General features: G+C 38.7%; 1 long non-coding RNA gene across 1 annotated transcript in view; it reads left to right on the top strand.

Moving 5' to 3' along the window:
• LOC141567791 (uncharacterized) overlaps window positions 1-27,338 on the top strand; it is a 75,713-nt gene that overhangs the window by 9,187 nt on the left and 39,188 nt on the right. The window contains exon 2 of the long non-coding RNA XR_012490618.2: window positions 23,429-23,512. This is a non-coding gene — a long non-coding RNA (uncharacterized LOC141567791). The remainder of the gene's footprint in view (window positions 1-23,428; window positions 23,513-27,338) is intronic.

Here is a 27,338-nt window from a genome sequence, read left to right on the forward strand (position 1 = left end):
TAAATTACGCCAGTTCTTAATGATGAATATTACAGTTTTCACATGGTTTCTAGTTCCTTCCTAAAATTTGTTCTTGTCTTTTGAAAAGTTAGATGAGCATTGACAGTAGCAACTAAAAATATCGAAAGGATAAATGGAATAAATGTTATAAGAGACTATAAAGTTTGATTTCCTTGTTCTGAAAACACTAGATAGTTGGGAAATGGTTTGTTATAATTGATGCCCCTTGAGGTACTGTCCCTAGGACCTGCCCACCTTTACCTCATGGGGTACCTATGGTGGGTGAAATACTTCTATTTGAACTGCCTGCCCCTCTTTACAATCTTCTCACCTTCCCCTATACCCAATTTACATCAGTAAACTTTCCAGTGAAGGAAACCAGAGGCCCAATGCTTATATGTCTTTAAAGGCAGGATGTGTGTCTGTTATCTTGCACCTTGTCTTACGCTTCCCCTTTGGTCGGAGCCCAGAGTTGTGCACACACATTGCTGATCATTCTTCCAATCCAGTTTCCCACTGTTCTGAATAACCTTAAACTAGGATGCTCAGAGGACAATAAACAGAGGCACCTGTTGGTCCAGAGAAGTCCACAGTGTCATGATTCTTGCCTTGACCTCTGCATCCACAGATTTTCCAACATTTACTAACCATGTGGGTTAAAAGCTACATTGCCAACCATGGGCAAAGCTTCAACAACACAACTATCTGTCTTTTGTAGGCTGCTGTTAGGCTTAAGAATCATAAGTAGAAGGATGGAATGGAAGGGAATGAAACAGAACAGAATGGAATGGACTGGGACAGGATAGGATAGGATAGGATAGGATAGGATAGGATAGGATAGGATAGGATAGGATAGGATAGGATAGGATAGGATAGGATAAATTCTTCATCCTTCCGTGGGATATAAGGCTCTTTAAGTAGAAATAAAATCTACTAAAACAGTGCCTCATAATCTTACCACATAGTCTCATTTTTTTCCTTGTCATTCACATTACAAACAGCATGGATACCTTTAGCTTAAAATGACATGTGATTGGAGACAGGTAAAATGCCAAACAATTCTCCCTAAGAAAAGATAAATGATTGTGAAAATAGATAGGTGTGGATACAGAGGAATTGTAATTTTCGTCCTTTTAAAGAGAGAGACAGAAAGGGAGAGAAACAAAGAAATGTTGCTGGACCCCTCAGTGACCCACACATATCAAATTATACAGGATGGGGTAATATGATTGCCCATTCTCAAATCAGTCAGCAGATGTGCTGCTGCATTCTGCACGAGCAGCAAGTGACAAAGAAGCCCTGCTGGAAGTCCTACTGAAAGAGAATTAGAATCATCAAGTCTGTGCTCCATCAGGGCATGTGCTATGCAACAAAATTAAATACAGAAGCACAACTTTCCTGGGGCCTAAAGAGCACAAAACCATTGTCTTAACCTTCCAAACACTGTTCATTGAAAGAGAGTGTAGTTTTTTAGACACAGATATCGAGCACAGCAATGTGACTTAGTTTTATTTTTTTATGTGTGCTATTAAATCATTGACTCAGTTCATCTTTGCTTTCTTTCTCCTGATGGCGTTTTCCCTTGATTATGCTGTCTCCTTGATCTGGACTTTCAATCATGAGATGTCAATCACAAGATTGCAAGGATTAAAAATTACTTCCTCCAAAGAACACTTTAAATAAAACATGTGGTCAACGATTTTATTTTAATTTATTGAGGTGAGAATGGTTAGTAAAATTACATAGGTTTCAAGGTTACTATTCTATAATACATCATCTATATATCACATTGTGTGTTCACCACCCAGAGGCAGTTCTCTTTCCATCATCATATATTGACCCTCTTTACTACTCTTCTACTATCCCCTTATCCTCTGGTAACCACTAAACTATTGTCTGTCTATGAGCTTTTGTTTCTTTATTTATTTGTCTTGTTCCTTTGTTGCTTTCCGTTTTATATCCCACATATCAGTGAAGTCATATAATTCTCGACTTTTTCTGTCTGACTTATTTCACTTAGCATAATAATCTCAAGATCCATCCATGTTGTTGCAAATGGCACTATTCCATCTTTTCTTATGGCTGAATAATATTCCATTGTGTATGTATTCCACATCTTTTTTTTTTTTAATTTTCTTTTTATTTATTTATTAAATTTATTGGGTGACAATTGTTAGTAAAATTACATAGATTTCAGGTGTACAATTCTGTATTACATCATCTATAAATCCCATTGTGTTCATCACCCAGAGTCAGTTCTCCTTCCATCACCATATATTCGATCCCCCTTACCCTCATCTCCCACCCCCCACCCCCGTCCCCCTTACCATCTGGCAACCACTATCCACATCTTCTTTATCCAGTCATCTATCGAAGGACACATTGGTTATTTCCATGTCTTGGCCATTGTAAATAAAGCTTTTATAGACCTCAATAAGTTACTTCCATTATCAAAAACTGTCTTGTAACTTGAATACGACAAACTGAAATCTTAGCTTTAGAAGAACTATAAAACCAACTACTAGGTTATCTGCTCAGTTCAGTCAAATAATTGTTATGTGTCTAAAAAAATGTCAATCAAACTCATTTGACACCATGTTGATTAGTGTTTTTCAAATGGTGTTCCCAGAGCTGCAGGACTCCAGAGGACAAACAGACCAGCTCCCACACTCAGTCCTGCTGCTTTGACCTGCACTATCTGCCCCATCCCCACCACTCACTTCTGTCACCATCCCATACAGGCTTTCGTCCTTTCACCTAGACCGGTGCAGGACCGTCTTTACAGCTCTTCTTTCTCCCTCTCCTATCTGCCTCCATCTGTTCTTCACACAGCAGGCCCAGTACTCTTTTTAAAACACCAACTAGTTCATATGTCACCCCTGCCTAAGCATTTTTAATGACTTTGCCTTCCATTTCAAAGAAAATCCAAGCTTCTTGCCTCACCTTAAAAGATTCTGCATAACCTGCATGCACCTACCCATCTTCCCAGTTTGTGCCACTGTCTCCCTTACTCAAAAAGCTCCAGCTGTGTAAGAAGACAGTAGTTTTCTTTCTTGAAAATACCAAGCTACTTTGCACCTCAGGGAGTGCAAACCTCAAGACTTTTGCATATGCTGTTCCCTCTACTTGGAATGTCCACCTCATTGTTTGCATGGCTGACCCACCTTTGGCTCAGTTTGAGCTTCCATGTCCCCTACTCAAAGACATCACCCCGACCCCCCTATCTAAGTACTTTTCTCCCCAGCATTGTTCTCTTTCATTGTGTCCAATTCATTTCTTTCACAGCGGCCACCACCGTGGGCAATAATCAAGTTATTTATTCAGTTTATTAATTTACTGACTATATCTCCACTTAGACTGAATTCCACGAGCAGTGAACCATTCACAGGTCCCTTGTGGCCAGCACCCCTGCCTTATTTTACTGCCAGCTCCTAGCAAAATTATAATGCAATTAATGCTTGATAGTTAAATGAAGAAAGGAAAATAAGGAAATAAATGAAAAAATGAGCACATTTGTAATAAACACTAAGAAGGAGAACATATATAACAGGCAATCATATCATTATGGCCTGAAATTTAAATTGAAATGAACTCTGCGTAATTTGAACTGTTCCCTTGTATGCCATTTCCTCCCATGTCCTAGGGGAAGAGGATGAGGAAACGGTTTAGAAGTAAGTTTGGATCTGGTACTCCCCACCCCAGCCAACCTTGTCCCCTGTTTGATGGGGGCAAACTAAGGCAAGCATCTCAGTGCCCCTGAGCCTCCTCTTACAGGAGCTTTTGGTGTGCTTGATTTATGCAGCAATATTTCCTTACTGGCCCATGGTCCTTCTTGTGTGTGGCTCAGGCAGCATATTCTATGCTTCCTACCCAATTCTGTGAGGTCTCCTAGAGCACATATAACATCTGGCAGCATCCTAAAATCACATGTCTGGATGCTGCAAAGATATCTCCATACATTACCTTCCTGATCTGCAGGGAGAAACGTCATTTTTGGTTGAAATTACTTTTTCATTTATCCCAGGTCAAAGGAAGTTCATTCTCCCTATTGTTCAATTTTCCTGAGTGAAATTTTTCAATTTTTTCTCATTTTACAATGAACTATTTTTAAATATACTGTTTTATATAGATATGTAGCTAAAAGCAAAGGCATGTGATTGAGTCTAATTTATAAGAATAAATAAATATATGAAAATTAAGTCTTATTTTAAATTGTAATTCACCATGCTATGTCAATGATTTCTTCCCAACCACTTATCATACAATTTATCAATACACTTACCATTTTTTTCAATTTCAAAAAGATTATTAATTCAAATCTGCCATCATGCTGGGAAGAAGTTCACCTACCAGGAAGTTTTAACAACTCAGAACCAAAAAGAGTGAAGAAATTGATTGACTACAAAAATCCTAGAAGCAAGTGATTTAACTTTCACAACTGATGTTCATTTTAAAACTAAATGTCCAAGTTCAGAGTTTACAGACAAAATTATACAGCATTCTGTCATCTTTAATTGCTAACCAAATTATTAAATAATGTTCACACCATTTTGAAGAAATCCATGTTTTTCCATTTCTGTGAATGATGGGAAATTTTATTCTTTTATTAAATTATTGGGGTGACATTAGTTAGTAAAATTATATAGGTTTCAAGTGTAAATTCTATAATACATCATCTACATATTGCATTGTGTGTTGGCCACTCATAGTGTAAACCACTGTTTAACATCTACAGACATTCTCTAAAGGATTCAGCACTTCTCTTGAGACTGGAGCCAAGCCACATACCTGGAGAATTTCCCTGCCACAAAATAGGGTAGCAGAGAGCAGGACGCCATGAAGAAGAATTTCCATGAAAAGTTTTCCTTAAACGCACCACTGCCTTTGGTAGTCCAGGTTCTTTCTGCACTGTGCTGTTGATGATGACAACGATGAAGACCATGGTAATGGGGATGATGATGGCTGGCGCTTACAGTCCTGACTATACATCAGCCCTGGGCCCAACGATTCACAAGCGTTTTCTCACATGATCCTCATAGCAACCCTCTGAGCCAGGAATAATCATAACTCCTGTTTAGTAGACGAGGAAACTGAAGCTCAGAGACATTGAGTTATTGTTAAAGTCACAAGTAACTTGCACAGAGCTAGTAATTCTCAGTATATATGAAATACGAAGGATGTCTCCAAGCCTTGCTTTCGATTGTGCCTCTACTATGGCCAGCATACTGGAATGTGTGTGTGTGTGCAAACATACATACAGATATATATTTTGTGTAGAGCTATTATGTGATAAACTAGAGGGGAAGAAACTGCTAATTAATTTTGATTGATATATTCAATTCTATCATAGAATAAATAACTTTTAACTCGAGTTATTTTTTTATTATTCAGGTTTGACTTTTTTCTATTGTGATGCGTTTTTTTCCCAAGAAATAACTGTATTCAAGCAAGTTTCTCTACCCTACCTCCCTATATCCTTCTCTATATCCCTCCCTTCCTTCTCCTCCCTCTCTCCTCTCTCCGTTCCTTCCTTCCAATAAATAGTATAAGCGGGCAGACACAAAGACAGTCTTTTCCAATTGGTGTATAGAGAAGATTAGTGACTATGTGGCTGCAGTAAACTAATCAAATTCTATGAAAAAGTTGTGGAAAATGTTCACTTCAACACTGTTTTGTCTTTTAAAACATAGAGTACTGTATCTGAAGATTTATCTTACACAAATACAGTGGAAGCAATGTGTCAAACACTAAAGCACACTTCATTTAGAGTGAAGTCTATGAAAAGCTGAAGAAGAGGAATGTAACCAGTAAGCATTTTAATAGATGGATAGTCTCACTGAGATCAGAGAGTAGTTCGTAGAGAAGTAGGATGGCTGTATGGATGCAAATGGTTAAAACAAGTAAGTCTTATTTTATACAGCAGTGAAAGCCATCCTTGTTATGCAAATATCATCACTTTTGCTGAAATAAACTGTACATTATCAGTCTCAGGTTAGTGACTGAAAAACCTAATTCTCAGGTGTGGGGACAGAGACCCAGAGAGCAGTTTCCAGGCTCTCGGCCTCACATAGAAAGGTGCTGGCTCAGGTAGTAAATGGCCAACAACTGTGATTGGCTGGCCATCAGCTGTGGCTAGTTGGCCGTCACCTGTAACCAATGAGCCATTGGCCACTAATATACTGACGCGGCTACGTTGGGGAGTCCAGGAGAGTCGAGGGGAGTCGGAGAGAGTCGGTCAGTTGGCAGAAAAGTGGACAGCAGGTCGCACGTCGTGTGAATCCAGCCTCCAGTGAGACTATAGTGGTCGGGTTGCGGACAGTGTGGATCCAGTTTCCAGTGAGACTATAGTGGTATGACTCCCCTACCTATGGCTCCGTGGGTGTTCCTTTTTGGCCTAGCCACATCCTGCGTTCTTATGTGGGGAGTGGGAGCAGAGACCCCGCAGGCCACCCCACGCGACAAATGGCATAGCAAGCAGAGTACCGTGCAGGCCAAAGCTCTCCAAAAGGCGGTGGAGCAGTTTGTGCATATGAACACTCAGTCACAGGAAGACCAGGAGGAGCAGCTGCCGGAAAGCTGGACCCCCGTGGAGAGGTGGAAAGACCTGGCCGGTTCCCCAACCAGCATAGGCCGGAGAAAGAGAAGGTCGTTGCGACCCTGTGGGCTGGGAATTGCTTGCTGAGGCCCTCACCCCCAGGTTGGGGAGGACTTGGAGCCCTCGCCCTGCGGAGAGGGCACACATTGTGAGGTTAACTAACGCACAGCCCTGGTGAATGACTGTGAACTATGGGGAATGGGCTCCATCCCTAATTTAATGGACCGCTTGACTGTCTGTTTGGGAACATACCACCGTGTAGTGGAACTGGCAGATGTTTGCTTTTGTGTCTCAACCAGCCGCTGTAGAAAATATGTGAGAAAGACTGGCTATGCCCAGGAAGACTGGCTGTGCCCAGAAAGACTGGTGGTACCCTGAGAGGCCCTGGCTGTGCCCAGGAAGTCGGGCTGTGCCCAGAGAGAGTGGCGGTGCCCTGAGTGGCCCTGGCTGAGCCCAGGAAGTCTGGCTGTGCCCAGAGAGAGTGGCAGTGCCCTGAGAGCCCTGGCTGTGCCCAGGAAGTCTGGCTGTGCCCAGAGAGAGTGGCAGTGCCCTGAGAGCCCTGGCTGAGTCCAGGAAGTCTGGCTGTGCCCAGAAGTACTGGTGGTGCCCTGAGAAACCCTGGCTGTGCCCAGAGAGACTGGCTGTGTCCTGGATATTGCATTCACCTCCAGGCTCCTCCCACAGGGTGCCTCGCGGAAGACGCTTGTCACGTAGATTGTGAGGTGAGACCCTGTAGGGGTGGAGTGTGGGGATGGAGCCCAAGAGAGCAGTTTCCAGGCTCTCGGCCTCCCATAGAAAGGTGCTGACTCAGGTAATAAATGATTCAGGTAGTAAATGACTCAGCCATCAATTGTGATTGGCTGGCCATCAGCTGTGGCTAGTTGGCCGTCAGCTGTAACCAGTGAGCCATCAGCCACTAATATAACTGCTGTGGCTACGCTGGCAGAAAATGGGGGATAGCAAGAAGATGGTGGCTGAGCTGGCAAGCGTGGATTGCAGTTAGGATGGCGGGTTGTGGACAGTGTGGATCCAGCCTCCAATGAGACTATAGTGGTATGACTCCCCTACCTATGGCTCCGTGGGTGTTCCTTTTTGGCCTCACCACATCCTGCGTTCTTATGTGGAGAGTGGGAGTTGAGACCCCGCAGGCCACCCTGCATGACATCGGGACACCTCTCAAACAAGGAATACTGAAGCTCCTGAAATAGTGTGCATGTTCAAGGTTGCCCTTGGCTTTACAGACTTTCAGTGATATATTGCTGGGCACAGTTATATAATAGAATTACTTACTGATTTTTGGAGGGATTTCAGTTTAATTTTGAAATCTCCAAGCCAAGAGTGGGAGCCATTCTCTCCTGTTTATTATAAATAAACAGTCTTCAATCAAGCTCTATGGCCTTTGTCAGAACCTATAGAAGCCCCATCAGTGAAGGGATTGTTTCTTGTGGATAATCTGCATGTGACAATAAGATGCTACTATATAGTATTTTCTAAGCAATTAGATGAAATTATGCAGTGATTTATATTAGAAGTAACAAATTAAATATTTTGGAGGCTTATACTAGAATCAGTCACTTCATGAATTCTAGTATAAGTGTGAAAAAAAAGATTTGTGCAATGCCCCAGCCTGTGGCTTCCACAGGACAGGTCCTTGGGGGGGAGTGTGACAGACACTGATGTCTCTGAAGGAGACATTTTCTAATTCCAACCTTGAAGGCAAAACAGGACTGCAAGTGGCTGTGGGACTTGAGTAAATTGTATCCTCTTTGGGATTTGGAAAGGAGATGCCAGGGAAGATAGAGCCCAAGGCTTGGATGGGATGAGTTCAGAGACATCCTAGAGAAGTTTCTAGATTGTTGTGATTTATATGCTCCCCACTCTTTTACAAAAGCACTTTTGGAGGATCTCTAAGGGAACTTATGTACATCACATGTTTTTTAAAAAAAAATATATATAATGTACATCATGGTGACTATAGTTAACAACACTGTAGTATAATAGGTTGGTGCAAAAGTAATTGCGGTTTTAAAGGTTAAAAATAAATGCAAAAACCGCAATTACTTTTGCACCAACCAACAACATTTGAAAATTGCCAAGAGAGATCTTAAAAATTCTCATCATAAGAAAAAAATGTGTGGTGATGGGTGTTAACTCAATTTACTGTGGTAATTATTTTGTTCAATATATACATATATCAAATCATTATGTTGTACACCTAATACAATGTTATATGTCAATTACATTTCAATAAGACAATGCCTAATAAATTTTTTCCAACTTATGATATCCTAGATGGATCTCATCCACAAGACCTTTGAAATGATCAGTATAACCTTATAGAAATAGCTAGACTCATAGAGAGTTTTTGTTTTGAGATTTAATGAATATATTTATGAATGTATGTGATTAATTTCATTGCTTTCACAATTTCTTTATAATGTGTTTTGATCTAGGAAAATGGCCAAAGATCTTATTGAAAAACAGACAGATTACAAGATGGCTTGGTTTATAGCTCAGCTCTGACTCATATCTTCTTATGACTATGGATAAGTCATTTTACTTCTCTGGTCCTCAATTATTTCAGTTGAAAAATGAGAGAACAGATACAGGGCTTGGATTTGTATAGATACTTATAAAATATGTGATGCTGCTTGTGTGTAAATATGCTTTTAGTATATGCAGACCATTGCTTATCTTTTTCACTCATCACATTGAGGTGTGTACTCACGTGGATTAGTGTAGGAAAGTGGAGCCGAGATGAAGGGAAAGATAATACAGGAGAGGGAGCGTTTTGTGGACTGATGAGAGTAGTGCACTACGAACTGAAGAGTGTTATTAACTCAACTCTGCACCTAGGGCACCCAAAATTGGACCAAGCTAGCAGTTCCCAATCTGTCTAATCTCATCAACTAGCAATATTTCAAAAACAATGTTTGGGAATTGACAAATTATTAATGTAAGAACATGAAAAAGTCTGGCATGATGTATTAACCTTCATTTTATAAATAAAATGATATTCTAATATATAAAATACAGGGAACATATATTATCAGAAAAAAGACTTTTTTTTTTTTTAATTCAACAAGTTTATCTTTTGGAAAACTCATCCCCTTGTTTTCTTTTTCTCATTTTTTTTTTTTTTTTGTCTGCTAAAAATGTTATCTCATATGGGCACAGGTTTTAAGACTGGCATTTACAAACCAATGACTCCTTTTCAGAATTCATTGTATGATTTTTGTTTGTATTTTCTGGGAGAGAGCTATTAGGTGAGTGCTTTCCTAGGTTTGTTTAAAATCCCAAGAGTCTAATGTTGAGTGGTGCTATTAATGGTAGGACTGGAGGAAGAGAACAACTCTGTCACCTTCTTGGGACCACAGCCAAGCGGCTCTGTGTGTATGGAGGGAATGTGTGCACAAGCACATCTGCCTTTGGAAACAATGGGGAACACTGGAATGGAATCTCTGTAACCCTGCTAGGATTATCATCTTCAGATCGAGTTTTACAATTAGAATGGTATGAATAACATAAATAAACTGATGGTGATTTACCTTGCTTTTTTATTTCATTGCCTGGAGTTTTATAACTTAAGCTTTGTGAAAATCTCCATTATCTTTTGGCGAGTAGTCCACCCATCTAAAATTACTTGTTGATTGCCTGAGAAATAATTTTCCCCCAAGAAAGTCCAGCCTTGACATAGCACTGACTTAATTGTTAAACAATTCTGCTTATTTTTCCAGAGCTTTGGACTATGTGTAACCTTCTGGTGTTCTGAGGGTGCTCCGTAGCATTATAATAGTATTGTCTGTATAGTAGTACTGTCTGCACTTGAGTGGGAAAGCCTGCTTTCAGGGGACTCAGTTTCCCCTTTGCATTTGGGATGATGATAACAACCAGATAGTCATCTCTCAGATGAGATAAGAGCATCCTTCTGCCCTATCATTATTCCCTAATGTAACTGGGCTCACTACCAATGTATATATAGAGTATGAGCTTCCCAGTACCTGAAGTCATGATTTCTTGTTGTAAAGTTGCAGTATGTATAGTGGTATAATCATCAAAGCCCCTTAAGAGGAAAGCAGAAAGCACCTTGGGTTATTTCTCTTAGCAAATGTGACTCTTCTAAGCTTTGGTTTTTTCTGGTCAGTCAGTTTTGGCAGGCAGGAAGCCAAAGTTATTTTTGGCCCAAGGCACACCACAGTGGGGAGAGAGTGAATAAAGGAACTGTCTCCCATTATTTAAAGTCACATAGGGACCTTAAAAGACATCCCTCTGATGTTTATACCAGGTTACTCTTTCCCTCAAAGAGGGATGTTAAGTTCATTAAGTGGAGATTTCATTCTGCTCATCTTTAACTGAATGTTGTATATAATTAAATTCAGTCTTTTTTTTTTTTTAAGTCCTGTCCTGGTAATAAAGTAGCTTTGAAAAATAGTCTCTTTGTTTTATGAAGAGAGAGCCCTTTAAAAATGGGAAAGCAAAAGAAAGTGATCTGTAATATAGATTGGAAGGTAGCAGCCTGGAAAATGATGTGTTAAGTGAATTTGTTCAGTCAGGACTTGCAATGTCCACTCTCCTGTTATGTTTCCTTCTTCCTATAAACACAGAGACTCAGTTTTCCTTGAAAGCAGAACTCTGCCATTAAATGTTTTCATCCTGCCATTCTCTAGGTCTCAATTAAACTATATAATTTCAACCTTCCACAATAAAAATTTTAACCCATTAAAATTATCTATGATCTTGAATTTTCACATTTAATCAATTACTAAGTGAAGGAGATATTCCCCCAAATATTTTTCTCCATTCTCATCATAATTACTTAATTCAGGTCCCTATAACTTCCTGCCCGGACTTCAGTATGGTCCTCCAAAATTGCTTCCTCAAACTCTTCCTTTGTTCTTCCGATACATTCTGTGTACTTTTTTTAGACTTACATTTCCTCAACCCATTCATTTCCTTTTCCCTATCTTAACTAGTATCCAGTGCATCAAGTCGGAACTTTACCACACTTTCATAAAGAAAGTAGTGCTCAATAACCATTGTTATTCTTTTGTATTTCTGTAATCTCCATATTTGTCTACTCCACAATGCATTTATTCAGCATCAACAATACCTCACGCATTGTGCTAGGGCCTGGATATGAGAAAAAGATAAAAGCCCTCATCTTTGATGAGCATCGATTCTTATTGAGGTGTGATAAAAAAAATATGGTAAATGCTTAAATAAAAACAATTTATTACAGTAAAAGACACATTGCCATTAATACCCCTCAAAATATTCCCCCTTGCTTCAGACACACTTATCCCATCATTCTTGTCACTTTCTGAAGCAGTTCTGGAAGTCCTCTTTCGTGAGTGTCTTTAGTTGTGTGTCGTGGATGTCTCAGTGTCCTGAATCAATTCAAAACTTTTTTCTTTCATAGTCCTTTTGGCTTTGGGGAAGAGCCAGAAATCGCATAATGCCACATCCAGTTAATAAGGTGAATGACGACACAGCATAATGCTTTTATTTGTCAAAAATTTCCATACCAGAAGTGATATGTGACACGGAGTGTTGTCATGATGGAGGATGAAGTAAAGACATGAAAGAGGACTTCCAGAACTGCTTCAGAAAGTGGCAAGAACAATGGAATAAGTGTGTTCAAAGCAAAAGGGGGGGGTATTGTGAGGAGGATTAATGTCAATGTGTCTTTTAATGTAATAATTATTTTTAAAATTTAAACATTCACTGTATTATTTGATCACACCTTGTATAGTACAGGAGGAAGTTTGAGAACCAGGGAAGGCTTTGCAAAGGAGCTGACCTTGGAACCTGGTTTTGAGGTAGTAGAATTTATCAGAAAAAAGGGTTTTCCAACGAGAAAGAAATGTGTGAAGAGAGATGAAAGGGCACCAATTTGAGAGGTGCCATAAATTCAGGATTACTTGAAGGTTGATGTAGGTAAGAGTGTCTGCAATTGAGACGTGATGGGTAGAAAAGTACAGCGGCTGGAGCGAGGCCTCCTCACTATGGCTGCCGCTTTCCAGCAGAGAGCCTCACCTCTATAACCAGGCCTGTCTTCTGCCATCTTGCTCCTTTTCCCACCTGGGCCCTTACTCACATGTTTGCCTCACTTGGAATGTGCCATTTTCCCAGATCTTATTTTTTAAGGTGCAATAGTCATGCCACCTGCTCTAAGAAGACGTCTTAGACTTCTCAAAACTTCTTTACAGTGCCCTTTATTTCTAAACTTTTGTTGTATGGTTAAATACACACAACATAAAATGTACCATTTTCACCTTTTTTAAATGTACAGTTCTGTGGCATTAAATCCACATTGTCGTGCAACCGTCATCACCACCCAGAACTTCCCCAACTTAAACTCTGTACCCTTTAAACAGTAACTCCTCATCCCTCCATTCCTCAAGTTCCTGGAAGGTAGCATTCTACTTTTTATCTTTATGAATTTGACTTACTCTAAGAACCTCATAAAAGTGGAATCATACGATATTTGCCTTTTTGTGACTGGTTTCTTTCACTTAACATAATGTCTTCAAGTTTTATCTATGTTGTAGCACGTGTCAGAATTTCCTTCCTTTTTATGCCTGAATAATATTCCATTGTATGCATGCATACCACCTTTCGTTTATCCATTTATCCATCAGTGGACACTTGGGTTGTTTCCACCTTTTAGCTATTGCAAATAATGCTGCAATGACATGGGTGTACAAAATACCTGTTTCAGTCCTTGTGTTCACTTTTTTATGGAGTTTCTTTACTTTAAAAAGATTATTTTAGCCTATGTTACACAATTTGGTATAAAATAATTTATTGTCTCACTCATTGCTGGTATTATTTTATAATACTTTTTTTATTTATTGGGGTGACGATTGTTAGTAAAATTACATAGATTTCAGTTGTACAATTCTCTATTACATCATCTATAAATCTCATTGTGTGTTCACCACAGTTCTCCTTCCATTACCATATATTTGATGCCCCTTACCCTCATCTCCCACCCCCACTCCCCTCAACCTCTGATAACCACTAAACTATTGTCTGTGTCTATGAGATTTTGTTTCTCATTTGTTTGTCTTGTTCTTTTGTTATTTTTGGTTTATATACCACATATCAGTGAAATTGTATGGTTCTCTGCTTTTTCTGTCTGATATCGCTTAGCATTATACTCTCAAAATCCATCCATGTTGTCACAAATGTTCCTGTATCATATTTTCTTACTGCCGAATAGTATTCCATTGTGTATATATACCACAACTTCTTTATCCATTCATCTATCGAAGGATATTTTGGTTGTTTCCATGTCTTAGCCACTGTAAACAAAGCTGCAATGAAAATTGGAGCACACGTGTCTTTATGTATAAATGTTTTCAGATTTTTTGGTTAGACATCCAGGAGAGGGATTGCTGGGTCATATGGTAATTCTATTCGTAATTTTTTGAGGAAACTCCACACTGCCTTCCATAATGGCTGCACCAGTCTGCATTCGCACCAACAGTGTATGAGGGTTCCTTTTTCTCCACAGCCTCTCCAACAATTGTTACTATTTGCCTTGTTGATGATAGCCATTCTGACTGGGGTGAGGTGATATCTCATTGTGGATTTCATTGGCATTTCTCTGATGATTAGTGATGTTGAGCATTTTTTCATATGTCTATTTGCCATTTGTATGTCTTCTTTGGAGAAATGTCTCTTCAGGTCGTCTGCCCATTTTGCAATTGGGTTGTTTGTTTTTTTTGTTGTTGAGTTTCATGAGTTCCTTGTATATTTTGGATATTAGCCCCTTATCGGAGGCACTGTTTCAAAAAATCTTCTCCCATGCACTTGGTTGCCTCTTTATTTTGTTGATGGTTTCTTTTGCTGTGCAGAAGCTTTTAAGTTTCATATAGTACCATTCGTTTATTTCAGCTTTTACTTCCCTTGCCTTTGAAGTCAAATTCATAAAATACTCTTTCACCTAAGGTCCATAAATTTAGTACCTATGTCTTCTTCTATGCAGTTTATTGTGTCAGGTCTTATGTTTAACTCTTTGATCCATTTTGAATTAATTTTGGTACATGGTGACAGATAGCAACCAGTTTCATTCTTTTGCACGTGGCTATTCAATTCTCCCAGCACCATTTATTGATGAGGCTGTCTTTTCTCCATTGTATGTTTTTTAATTCTTTGTCAAAAATTATCTGTCCATATTTATATGGTTTTATTTCTGGTTTCTCAATTCTATTCCGTTGGTCTATGTGTCTGTTTTTCTGTCAATACCATGCTGTTTTGATTATTGTAGGCCTGTAGTACAAGCTAAAGTCAGGGATTGTGATACCTCCAACATTGTTTTTTTTTCTTAAGATTATTTGGCTATTCAGGGTCTTTTGTGGTTCCAAACAAATCTGATGATATTCTGTTCTATTTCTTTAAAAAATGCCATTGGGATTTTGATGGGGATTGCATTAAATCTGTATATTGCTTTGGGTAATATGGCCATTTTAACTATGTTGATTCTTCCAATCCATTAGCACGGAATGTCTTTCCATTTCTTTGTGTCTTCTTCAATTTCTTTCAAAAATGTCTTATAGTTTTCAGCATATAGGTCTTTCACATCCTTGGTTAAGTTTATTCCTAGGTATTTTATTCTTTTTGTTGCAGTTGCAAAAGGAATTGTTTTTTGTATTTCTTTTCCTGAGATTTCCTTGTTAGTATATAGGAATGCAATGGACTTTTGTACGTTGATTTTGTAGCCAGCAACTTTACTGTATTCGTTGATTGTTTCTAATAGGTTTTTGGTAGAGTATTTAGGGGTTTCTATATATATAGCATCATGTCATCTGCAAAGAGTGACAATTTAACTTCTTCATTCCCAATTTGGATGCCTTTCATTTCTTTCTCTTGTCTGATTGCTCTGGCAAGGACTTCCAACACTATGTTGAAAAGAGGAGGTGATAGGGGACAGCCCTGTCATGTTACTGAACGTAGAGCAAGGGGCTTCAGTTTTTCACCATTAATTATGGGATTAGCTGAGGGTTTGTCATATATGGCGTTTATTATGCTAAGGTATTTTCCTTCTATACCTATTTTGTTAAGTTTTTTAATCATAAATGGATGTTGTATCTTGTCAAATGCTTTTTCTGCATCAATTGATATAATCATTATTTTTGTCCTTTATTTTGTTTATGTGATGTATCACATTGATGGATTTGCAGATGTTGAACCATCCTTGTGCCCTGGGGATGAACCCCACTTGGTCGTGATGAATAATCTTTTTAATGCATTGTTGTATTCGATTTGCTAGAATTTTGTTTAGGATTTTTGCATCTGTATTCATCAGAGATTTTGGTCTGTAGTTTTCTTTTTTTGTGTTGTCCTTACCAGGTTTTGGTATCAGGGTAATGTTGACCTCATAAAATGAGTTAGGGAGTACTGTCTCTTCTTCAATTTTTTGGAAGAGTTTGAGCAGGATTGATATTAGATCCTCTTTGAAAGTTTGGGAGAATTCATTAGTGAAGCCATCTGGTCCAGGACTTTTGCTTTTGGGAAGGTTTTGGATGACTGATTCAATTTCGTTACTGGTGATCGGTCTGTTTAGATTTTCCAGTTCTTCATGGTTCAGCCTAGGAAGGCTATATGTTTCTAAGAACTTGTCCATTTCTTCTAGGTTATTGAACTTGGTGGCATATAGTCCTTCATAGTATTCTTGGATGATCCTTTGTATATCTGTGGTGTCCGTGATAACTTACCCTTTTTCATTTGTGATTTTGTTAATTAGTGTCTTGTCTCTTTTTGTCTTAGTGAGTCTAGCCAAGGGTTTGTCAATTTGTTAATATTTCAAAGAACCAGGTCTTGGTCAAATTTATTTTTTTATTGTCTTTTTGTTCTCTATTTCATTTAGTTCTGCTCTGATTTTTGTTATTTCCTTTCTTCTGCTGACCTTCGGTTTCATTTGTTCTTTTTTCTAGTTCTTTAAGGTGTAACATGAGGATATTTATTTGGGATTTTCTTGTTTCTTGAGATAGGCCTGTAATGATATAAATTTCCCTCTTAAAACTGCTTCCGCTGTATCCCCCAAATTTTGGTAGGATGTATTTTTATTGTCATTTGTTTCCATGTATCTTTGGATCTCTCCTCTAATTTCTTCTTTGACCCAGTCATTCTTTAAAAGTATGTTGTTTAATCTCCGTGTATTTGTGTTTTTTCCTGCTTTCTTTTTGCAGCTGATATCCAATTTCAAAGCCTTGTGATCAGAGAATACACTTGGTATGATTTCAATCTTCTTAAATTTGTGAGGTTGATTTTATGTCCCAGTATATGGTCTATCCTTGAGAATGTTCCATGTACACTAGAAAAGAATGTATAGTCCAATGTTTTAGCATGAAGTGCTCTATGTATGTCAGTTATGTCCATTTCATCTAATGTGTCATTTAGGGCTGCTATTTCATTATTTATTTTCTGTTTGGATGATCTATCCATAGCTGTCAATGACGTATTTAGGTCTCCTAGTATAATTGTGTTTTAGTCAATTTCTCCCTTTAGTTCTGTTAGTATTTGCTTGGTATGTTTCGGTGCTCCCTGATTGGGGGCATAAATATTGATGACTGTTATGTCTTCTTGTTGTACAGTCCCCTTCACCATTATGAAATGTCCATCTTTTTCCTTGTTATTTTTTTCACCCTGAAGTCTGTTTCATCTGAAATCATTATGTCTACACCTGGTTTTCTCTGGGTACCATTTGCTTGGAGTGTCAATTTCCACCTTTTCAATTTGAGTCTATGCTTGTCCTTGTAGCTGAGATGTGTCTCTTGGAGACAGCATATGGTTGGGTATAATTTTTTGATTCAATCTGCTACTCTGTGCCTTTTTATTGTTGAGTTCAGTCCATTTACATTTAGGGTGATTATTGATATGTGAGGATTTCCTATCATTCTATCTTTAGATTTCTGGTAAGGCTGTGTCTCCATTGTTTCTTTGCCTTTTTATTGTTTCTATTATTTCTGTGTGGTGGTATTCTATGATGTTTCCCTCTCTTTCTTCTTTTATTACAATATGTGTTTCAGTTCTGGAATTTTTTTGAGTGGTTGCCCTTAAGTTTATGTAAAAGAAAATTTGATATTTAGAGTATTGCATTTTCTTCAGCACGCTTACTTTTTCCATTCCCATATTCCGGTTCAGGCCTTTACTCTCCCCCTTTTATGTTTTGGTTGCCACAAATTGTCCCTGTTGATGGTGGTCGAATAGCCTCCTTTAGTGTTCTTTGTAGAGCAGGTCGTGTATTAGAAAATTCCCTCAGCTTCTGTATGTGTGGAAAGGTCTTTATTCCTCCTTCATATCTAAAGGATATCTTTGCTGGATATATTATTCTTGGCTCATAATTTCTCTCAACAGTTTGAATATTTGGTTCCACTCCCTCCTGGCTTATAGAGTTTCTGCTGAAAAATGTGATGATAATCTAATGGGCTTTCCTTTGTAGGTTACCGTCTTCTTTTCCCTGGCTGCCTTGAGGATTCTTTCTTTGTCATTGACATTAGACAGCTTCAATACAATGTGCCTTGGAGAAGGCCTGTTGTGGTTGATGTAATTAGGTGTTCTATTTGCTTCTTATATTCGAGGATCCAGTTCTGTCCACAAGTTTGGGAAGTTCTCATCAACAATTTGTTTGAATATATTCTCTGTTCCCTTTTGTCTTTCTTCTCCTTGTGGTATGCCCATTATTCTTATATTGCTCTTTCTGGTGGAATCAGAAAGTTCTTGTAGAATTCTTTCATTTCTTCTAAGTCTCAAGTCTCTTTCTTCTTCCATCCATGTCATTTCCAGGTTTCTATCTTTGATGTCACTGATTCTTTCCTCCATCTGGTCAACTCTACTACCTAAGCTGGCTATTTCATTCTTAATTTGTTCTATTGAGTTCTTAATCTCCAACAATTCTCTTTGGTTCTTTTTACAAATTTCAATCTCTTTCATAAAATGCTCATGTTGTTCTTTGATTGTGTTTCTGAGTTCATTAAACTGCCTTTCTGTGTTTTCTTACATCTCGTTGAGTTTTCTCAGAACCGCAATCTTGAATTCTCTGTCATTTAAGTCACATATTTCCATATCTTTAAGTTCCTTTTCTGGAGACTTTTCACTTTCTTTCTGAGCTGTCTTGTTGCCTTGGTTATTCATGGCAATTACTTATTTATTATTTCTCTTCCTAGACATCTACAAGAGTGGCTTCTGCCACAGGATAGGAAGAAGTCTTTCCTTTGTTTTCCAGTACTTGTTGGTAGAATGTTTTATTTTCTCTCTGACTGCAGCCTTTGTTTTCTCTATCACACTGTAGTACTATGTTTTCTCTGCACCATTCCAGCTTCTCATACAATGGGGGATTCCCTGGGAGATGGGCTTCTCCTCTGTTAATAGTTCACCTGGGTCACCAGGTGCAGTGTCCGTGTGGGTATGGGGAGAGTTTTTGAAGTTCCAAAGCTCTTCCTACACCAGACTCAGAGCCCGTATATTTCAGCAGTTCTGTTTACTCCTGCAGGGATCCGCCCAAATAGGTGGGGCCCGGGGCGGGGTGAGTTGTGAGAGGTGGCCCAGAGCAATGGCGGCGATCACCACCACAGCCAGTCCTGCTTCCATAGCTCCCTCCCCTTTGCCGGAACTAGTTGGGCTGCGAATCTGTGTCTGTGGTCCACAGTTGTAAGAATAGCAAATATTCTGTTGTTTTCATCTGACACTGCTACTCTTCTGCTTCTAGCACCAGGCATGTGGGGGCGGGGCAAGCTCTGGGAGGGTAGGGAAGGGGCGGCTAGTCTCAGTGCCTAAGGCTTACGTTCTCTGCTTGGCAGAGGACTTAAACCACCATTTTCAGCCTTCTTTCCTCAATCTTTTCTCTGAAGTCTCTGCCGTGAGTGTTGGGTTCAGCCGTGTTATATGCTGTACCCTTAGCCCTGTGGGCCATAAGCAGAGCCCTAGCAGTCCGAGTTGTTTCCTGTCCCCCAGCTGAGGTAGTTCTGGGATGCAGCAATCTCAGAGCACTGAGCTAGGTATGCGTCCTGCGCCTGCAGGGCTCCTTCTCCTCACTTCTCCCTTCTGTCCTTCCTAGCTTGCGCAATTAGCCCACCGTTAGGTGAATTTAGTAGTGGGCCTCTTCGTCTTGACTGTCTGCTGTGCAGGGAGTCCTTTGTGGAGTTATCGTTGTTTGGTTAGTTGTAAATTCCAGGGGAACTTTACAGAGGCTCACCTATCGCCGCCATTTTGATGACCTTATAATACTTTTGAACACCTACTAAGTGGTATGGGATATGTACTTCATGTATAGCAACAACTATAACCATTAACATTTATGGAGCACTTACTATTCATGAGGCACTATTCTGTAGGCTTTACATATAGTAACACATTTAGTTCTATAACTTCATGATAAGAACATTTATATGTATTTTACAGATGAGAAAATGGAGAAATTGAGCAGTTATGTAACTTACCCAATGACATATAGCAAGTAAGAGGTATATATTGTTAACTTTCACAGCAACTCAGAAAAGTAGATATTATCATCTTCATTTATTAAGATGAGAAAATTATTGTTCTGATAAATTAAATGACATACCTAATATCGCACAGTTAAGAAGCAGCAGAGTTCAAATGCAACCCTGGTTTACCTGATTTTAATTCCGTTCTCTTTCCACTGCAGTGTATTATATTGTATTTTACATTTTATTTATTTTATTTCCTTTAACCAGATTGCACATTCTTGAGAGAAGAAAACATCCTTTCGATTACCGCACATTTCTAAGCACATAGTCAATGATCAATAAAAATTTGATTTCTCATTTTTAGGTCAATAAGCAGATGAATGCATAGGATTGAAAGAAAGAGCACAATAGGTTTGAATGTAGACTTGAGGATTTTGAGGACAAGGGAATGGGAAGAAATAATTTAAAATCATACTTTCACAAAGAAATTAGTGCTCAATAAGCATTGTTATTCTTTTGTATTTCTGTAATCTATAAACATGTAATAATACATGGAGTGCAGTGCTACATATCCTGCATCCCATGGGGGAAAAAAGCCATTGACTAGTCACAAGATATGCTATACACTTGTGAATTATTAAAATTTGCTAATGAGATGAGGAACAACCCCAAACTCCCATCAGGCTGCTGCCATGGAGGGGCCTTTTCTGCGAAGAGGGGAGAGCTTGGGGGGAACCAGGCTGGGAGGGGATGGCTGACAGGGAGAGGAGCATGAGGATGGATGGCCCCAATGGGAAGAGGGCATGTATGAATTGAGAAGTAAGATCCATCCATTATATAAAAATAAAGAATAAGCAACTCTTGAATCGTGGCTCTGTATTTCCTTCTGGGATTCAAATGACTACACAAACAACTTGAGCTACATTTTTATGGTTTATGAATTCAAAGGAATTATACACTTATAATTTATAGTTGCTGGTTCCACATAGTGTTTATGGCTCCATATGCTATATATGATGATATCGTGTGCATGCCTGCACCCAAGATTTAATTTTGGCCTAGAGCTTCTCCATGGCCTGACTTATTGATGTCTGTGTTGGAAAACATGTTCTTCCATTCTGAAAAATAAGAGAGGTTCAGGACCAAGAGAAGTAGCCTTGGAATTTGGAGTGAGACTTCACACCATTTCATTGTCCTACTAGTTTCAGATTCAGTCTTAGGAATTCTACACGTGTTGTGCACCTATCCAGCTCATCCTTTAAGCTTGTGCGATAAGTGAAGCAATTAAAAGTTCAATTAGATTCTGAGTCACTTTGAATCACTTACTTTCCTGCATTTTTTGAAGAGTGCATTGGACATAAAAGTTACAATTGATTTTTGGGTTATACTTTGTTTAAGAAGCAGTGAGTCTTCTTCATTTCCTGCATTTGGAGGTGAGTTCCACAAGGTTGTCTTTTGGGCCCCCACATGTGAAGAGAGGAGGGAAAGTCAAGGATTCGGGTTGCAATTTTATTAACTTTTTCTTTAGATCAGCTCTTGGTAAACTAAATTTTAGAGTGTTAAAGTGACCTAAGTAGATTGAATTCAGTGGTTTTCAAACTTTTAAATTCCGTAGATCCCTTCTTTAATGAAAAGCATATGTAGAAGCCAACAGATAAAACAGTTAAATGAGTAGCTGCCTTAGTCCTTTTGGCCAGGTGAAAGGATGTGTGTGCAGTAGGTAAAAGTATGAACTGTGGTGTTATATTGCTTGGGTTCAGGTCCCGAGTCTTCCCACTTACTTTTATGGGCAAGGTACTTAGCCTCCTTGTGCCTCAATTTCTCCATCTATAAAATGGGGATGATAAGAATAAAACAAGCCTCATGGAATTGCGAGGATTAAAGAAAGAAGTTGATACAAATTTAGCTCATGTGGCACTTTCTATCAGTTGCTTCTATTATTATTTAACCTACCAAGGTTCATTGAATCAGCTTGAAAACCCCTGAGTTCAAATATCTATTGAATCTGAGATATTCAAATATCTATTGAATACTTACCAAGTGCTAGGCAAAGTTCTAAGTGCTGGGGGTATTGTGGTGAACAAAGCAGTCTGCTTTCTTGGTTCTTATATTCTGATGGTGTAGCCCAGGCATGGATAAACTTTTTCTGTAAATGTTTTAGGTTTTGCAGACCATACTGTCTCTGTCATCACTGCTCAACTCTGCCATTGTAGCACTTAGGTAGCTATAGACAATATGAAAATGAATGGACATGGTTGTGCTGTAAAGAAAACTTTATTTACAAAAACAAGTGGGCTGGATTTGGACTGAGGGCAGAAGTTTGCCTCTCCCTGGTCTAACCTTACCTATCCTTTATATAAACAAGAAAATTGAGGCCCAGGTCACATAATCGTGGTAAAATCAAAACTAGAATCTTGATTCAGACATCCTATACAGTATTCTCTCCATTCCACCAGGCTCTCTGGCACACTGGTTTTGTGAGGATCCAGCCTCTCCCCTCTTATCTTCTATCAATTTGCACAGTGAGCTGGGTGAAAGAGGGGGGACCAGGGGTCTTACCAGCAGATCCTGTGATTTATTTAATTTTGTATTTGTCTTTAGAATGGTGTATTGCTCATTCAAAAATTATCAGGTGTTTACTAGGTACTAGGTACTTTTCTAAGACATAGTGGCTAATGCTAATGGTTAGCAAAGCAGACAAAGATCCCGGCCTTCTTGGAGCTTACATGCTAGAGGAGAGGAGACAAACAGTAAACAATACACAAAGGAAATAAATAAGTTATCAGATAATCGGGAGGATTGGGAATGTAAGGGTAGGTTGTAGGGATCCCTAGAGTGGTTAGAGTAGAACTCAACAAGAAAGTAGAATTTGAGTAAAGCCTTGAAGGAGACAAAGACACCCACAGAGTGAAACTGGAGCAAGAACATTTCTGGCAGAGAGAACTGCTAGAGCACAGACCATGAACCGTGTCAAGAGTGTTGGGAGAATGGCAAGTAGGACAGTGTGGCTGGAGAGGAATGTGTGGGGGATGGGGTGTAATAGAAGATGAGATGGGGTGGGGAGAGATGATGCATGCTTCTGTGAGCCAAGATGCAATAGGGAGCCATTGTAATATTCTGATTAGAGGAATGTCATGTCCCAAAAGAACAGGCTCCCTCTGACTGCTCTTAATAATGGTGTATAGAAGCAGACTTGTTAGGAAGCCATTGCATCAATTCAGACAAGAGGGGACATTGACTCAGACCATAATAATAGCGATGAATAGAAGGTGCAAGAAGAAGTCCGATCCTGGATATATATTTTGAAGGTAGCACTGATAGGCATTTCAAACAGAATGAAAGTGGAATATGAAGAATGAGAGGAATAAATATGACCTTCTGCTTATTGTATTTATAGGAGTCCTGGGCTGAGCAGTCTGAGAACCTTCTTTTATGAAATGAGTTACAGACAGGACTGACTTGCTCCAGATTTCAGCAACAAGTGAGTGGCTGCTCTCCGTCTGGGGGACACAGCTTTATTTCCCTTTTCTATTTAATGTTGTCTTCTTGGGTTAATCTTCTTCATTTCCTGATGCCACAGAGCTAGGTACCCCTCCTCTATCCCTTCTAAGTCATTCTGTTTTTACTTACCCCTGTCTCAAAATTTTCTTCTCTGCTTTCTCGTTTCATCGTTCCTTCTGCTGGACAATTAAGCTCTTGGAGGGCTGCTAGCATAGTGCTTGACACATACATAATAGATGCTTAATTAATGTTTGTTGTATGAAGAAATAAACAAGTTTTTTAAAATAGTCTTTCTTCTCCTAATTTACAGCCATTCTAAAATCTCATTGTCGTTCCTTTGTTCTTTTTCTCTTTCACTGACTTTCTCTTCATTTCTTTTGTTCTTTTTTTCCACATAGAATCTTTACTTAGATTTGCTTCATATTTTCTATTTTAAGAGTTTCCTTGGAGCCTGTCACGTTGAAGGAAAAAGTCCTTTGATTTTCATTTTATTTTATATTCATTAAATGGTAACGCATCAGGTAGTAAGGCATTTGATATTTGAAATCTCTTTTTGCTTTCTTTTAGTTCCGCAACAGGTCTCTTGGGGTCATACAAGTTCATGGTATCTTGAAATTCTGCCAGAGATGTGGTATACTTGTAGCGAAATGTCTAATACTTGAAAGTGTGCAGTGCAACTGGCTTACCCAGGCCCAGTGTGTGATATCTCTGTCTATACTTGGTCCTCTCTTTTGCTATTATTCTTAGTTGAGTGTGTGCCATAAAAACCACCAGGTGTCAACAATCTAGGCAACCATGCCTGACTAAATCTACTCAGGATGAAGGTGCACCCGTTGGAAACATTTTCCAGAGCTGCTGTTTGCTGAAACTGCAAATTCACTTAAACATTACTGCTCCAAGTTCTGCAAGCAGCAAAAAAGCCAAAATCGGGTTAGAGTACATAATGAAAAAAATATCTATTACTGTGACCTGAAAGATATTTTTATTCTTTTTTATTCATATATATATACATATATATTTGGGAATATGTTAACTCTTTACTGTTTAGTAAGGGCTGTGAGCTAGCAATAGATTATTGGTTGCCATATTTTTGGATTTATGACCCAGGGATCATAGTCTCATTCTTTTGAATTTGATGGTAAAATAATAGATGATATTTATAGCCTCACATCTTGCTGAGTATGCCACATACATTCTTTAATTCTCACAACAACCCTAAAGTCAGGCTATTAGTATTATCCCTATTTTAGAGATGAGGAATGAATTTAAGTAACTGGCCCATGACAATATCTATAGAGCCCAGGGTATACTTGTTATCACCAAATGATATTGGCAGATCTACAGGCTCTATGATAATTGTGCTGGCTTATGTTCAGTTTTTCCACATATATATTTTAATTATGATCCTTTTGGGAGTACAAATTACATTATAATTAGCCATAAGGTTAGCTTGTGTTTCCTTTGGTATATGATTTTTTAAAAATTTATTGGGGTGACAGTTAGTAAAATTACATAGATTTCAGGTGTACAATTCTGTATTACATCATCTATAAATCCCATTGTGTGTTCAACACCCAGAGTCAGTTCTCCTTCCATCACCATATATTTGATCCCCTTTACCCTCATCTCCCATCCCCTACCCCTTTACCCTCTGGTAATCACTAAACTATTGTCTGTGTCTATGAGATTTTGTTTCTCATTTGTTTGTCTTGTTCTTTTGTTGTTTTTGGTTTATATACCATATATCAGTGATATCGTATGCTTCTCTGTTCTTTCTGTCTGACTTATATTGCTTAGCAATATACTCTCAAGATCCATCCATGTTGTCACAACTATTCCTATATCATCTTTTCTTACCACCGAATAGTATACCACTGTGTATATATACCACAACTTCTGTATCCATTCATCTGTCGAAAGACATTTTGGTTGTTTCCATGTCATGGCCACTGTAAACAAAGCTGCAATGAACATTGGAGCACACGTGTCTTTATGAATAAATGTTTGCAGATTTTTTGGGTAGATACCCAGGAGAGGGATTGCTGGGTCATATGGCAATTCTATTCGTAATTTTTTGAGGAACCTCCACACTGCCTTCCAAAACGGCTGCACTAGTCTGCATTCCCACCAACAGTGTATGAGGGTTCTTTTTTCTCCACAGCCTCTTCAACACTTGTTACTATTTGTCTTGTTGATGATAGCCATTCTGACTGGGGTGAGGTGATATCTCATTGTGGTTTTTATTTGCATTTCTCTGATGATTAGTGAGGTTGAGCATTTTTTCATATGTCTATTTGCTATTTGTATGTCCTCTTTGGAGAAATGTCTCTTCAGGTCCTCATCCCATTTTAAATTAAGGTTGTTGAGTTACATGAGTTCCTTGTATATTTTGGATATTAGCTCCTTATCAGAGGCACTATTTGCAAAAATCTTCTCCCATTCAGTTGGTTGCCTCTTTAATTTGTCAATGGTTTCTTTTGCTATGCAGAAGCGTTTAAGTTTCATATAGTACCATTCGTTTATTTTTTATTATTTTTTTATTTTTTTAGCTTTTACTTCTCTTGCCTTTGGAGTCAAATTCATAAAATGCTCTTTGAACCCATGGTCCATAAGTTTAGTACCAATGTTTTCTTCTATGCAGTTTATTGGGTCAGGTCTTATGCTTAAGTCTTTGATCCATTTTGAATTAGTTTTGGTGCACGGTGACAGATAGGAGTCCAGTTTCATTCTTTTGCACATGGCTATCCAATTCTCTTAGCACAATTTATTGAAGAGGCTGTCATTTCTCCATTGTATGTTTTTTGCTTCTTTGTCAAAAATTATCTGTCCATATTTTTGTGGTTTTATTTCTGGGTTCTCAATTCTATTCCATTGGTGTATGTGTCTGTTTTTCTGCCAATACCATGCTGTTTTGATTACTGTTGCCCTGTAGTACAAGCTAAATTCAGAGAGTGTGATATCTCCATCATTGTTCTTTTTCTTAAGATTGTTTTGGCTATTCAGGGTCTTTTGTGGTTCCAAACAAATCTGATGATTTTTTGTTCTATTTCTTTACAAAATGCCATTGGGATTTTTTTTTTTTAATTAAATTTATTGGGGTGACAATTGTTAGTAAAATTACATAGATTTCAGGTGTACAATTCTGTATTACATCATCTATAAATCCCATTGTGTGTGCATCACCCAGAGTCAGTTCTTCCATCACCATATATTCGATCCCCCTTACCCTCACCTCCCCCCCCCACCCCCCTTACCCTCTGGCAACCACTAAACTATTGTCCGTGTCTATGAGTTTCTGTTTCTCATTTGTTTGTCTTGTTCTTTTGTTGTTTTTGGTTTATATACCACATATCAGTGAAATCACATGGTTCTCTGCTTTTTCTGTCTGACTTGTTTCGCTCAGCATTACTCTCTCAAGATCCATCCATGTTGTCACAAATGTTCCTATATCATCTTTTCTCACTGCCGAATAGTATTCCATTGTGTATATGTACCACAACTTCTTTATCCATTCATCTATCGAAGGACATTTTGGTTGTTTCCATGTCTTGGCCACCGTAAACAAAGCTGCAATGAACATTGGCACACACGTATCTTTATCTCTAAATGTTTTCAGATTTTTTGGGTAGATACCCAGGAGAGGGATTGCTGGGTCATACGGCAATTCTATTCGTAATTCTTTGAGGAACCTCCACACTGCCTTCCATAAGGGCTGCACCAGTCTGCATTCGCACCAACAGTGTATGAGGGTTCCTTTTTCTCCACAGCCTCTCCAACATTTGTTACTATTTGTCTTGTTGATGATA

Source organism: Rhinolophus sinicus, chromosome 6 (genome assembly GCF_057876585.1).
Source record: "Rhinolophus sinicus isolate RSI-liver-muscle chromosome 6, RSI-T2T, whole genome shotgun sequence".
Lineage (NCBI taxonomy): Eukaryota > Metazoa > Chordata > Mammalia > Chiroptera > Rhinolophidae > Rhinolophus > Rhinolophus sinicus.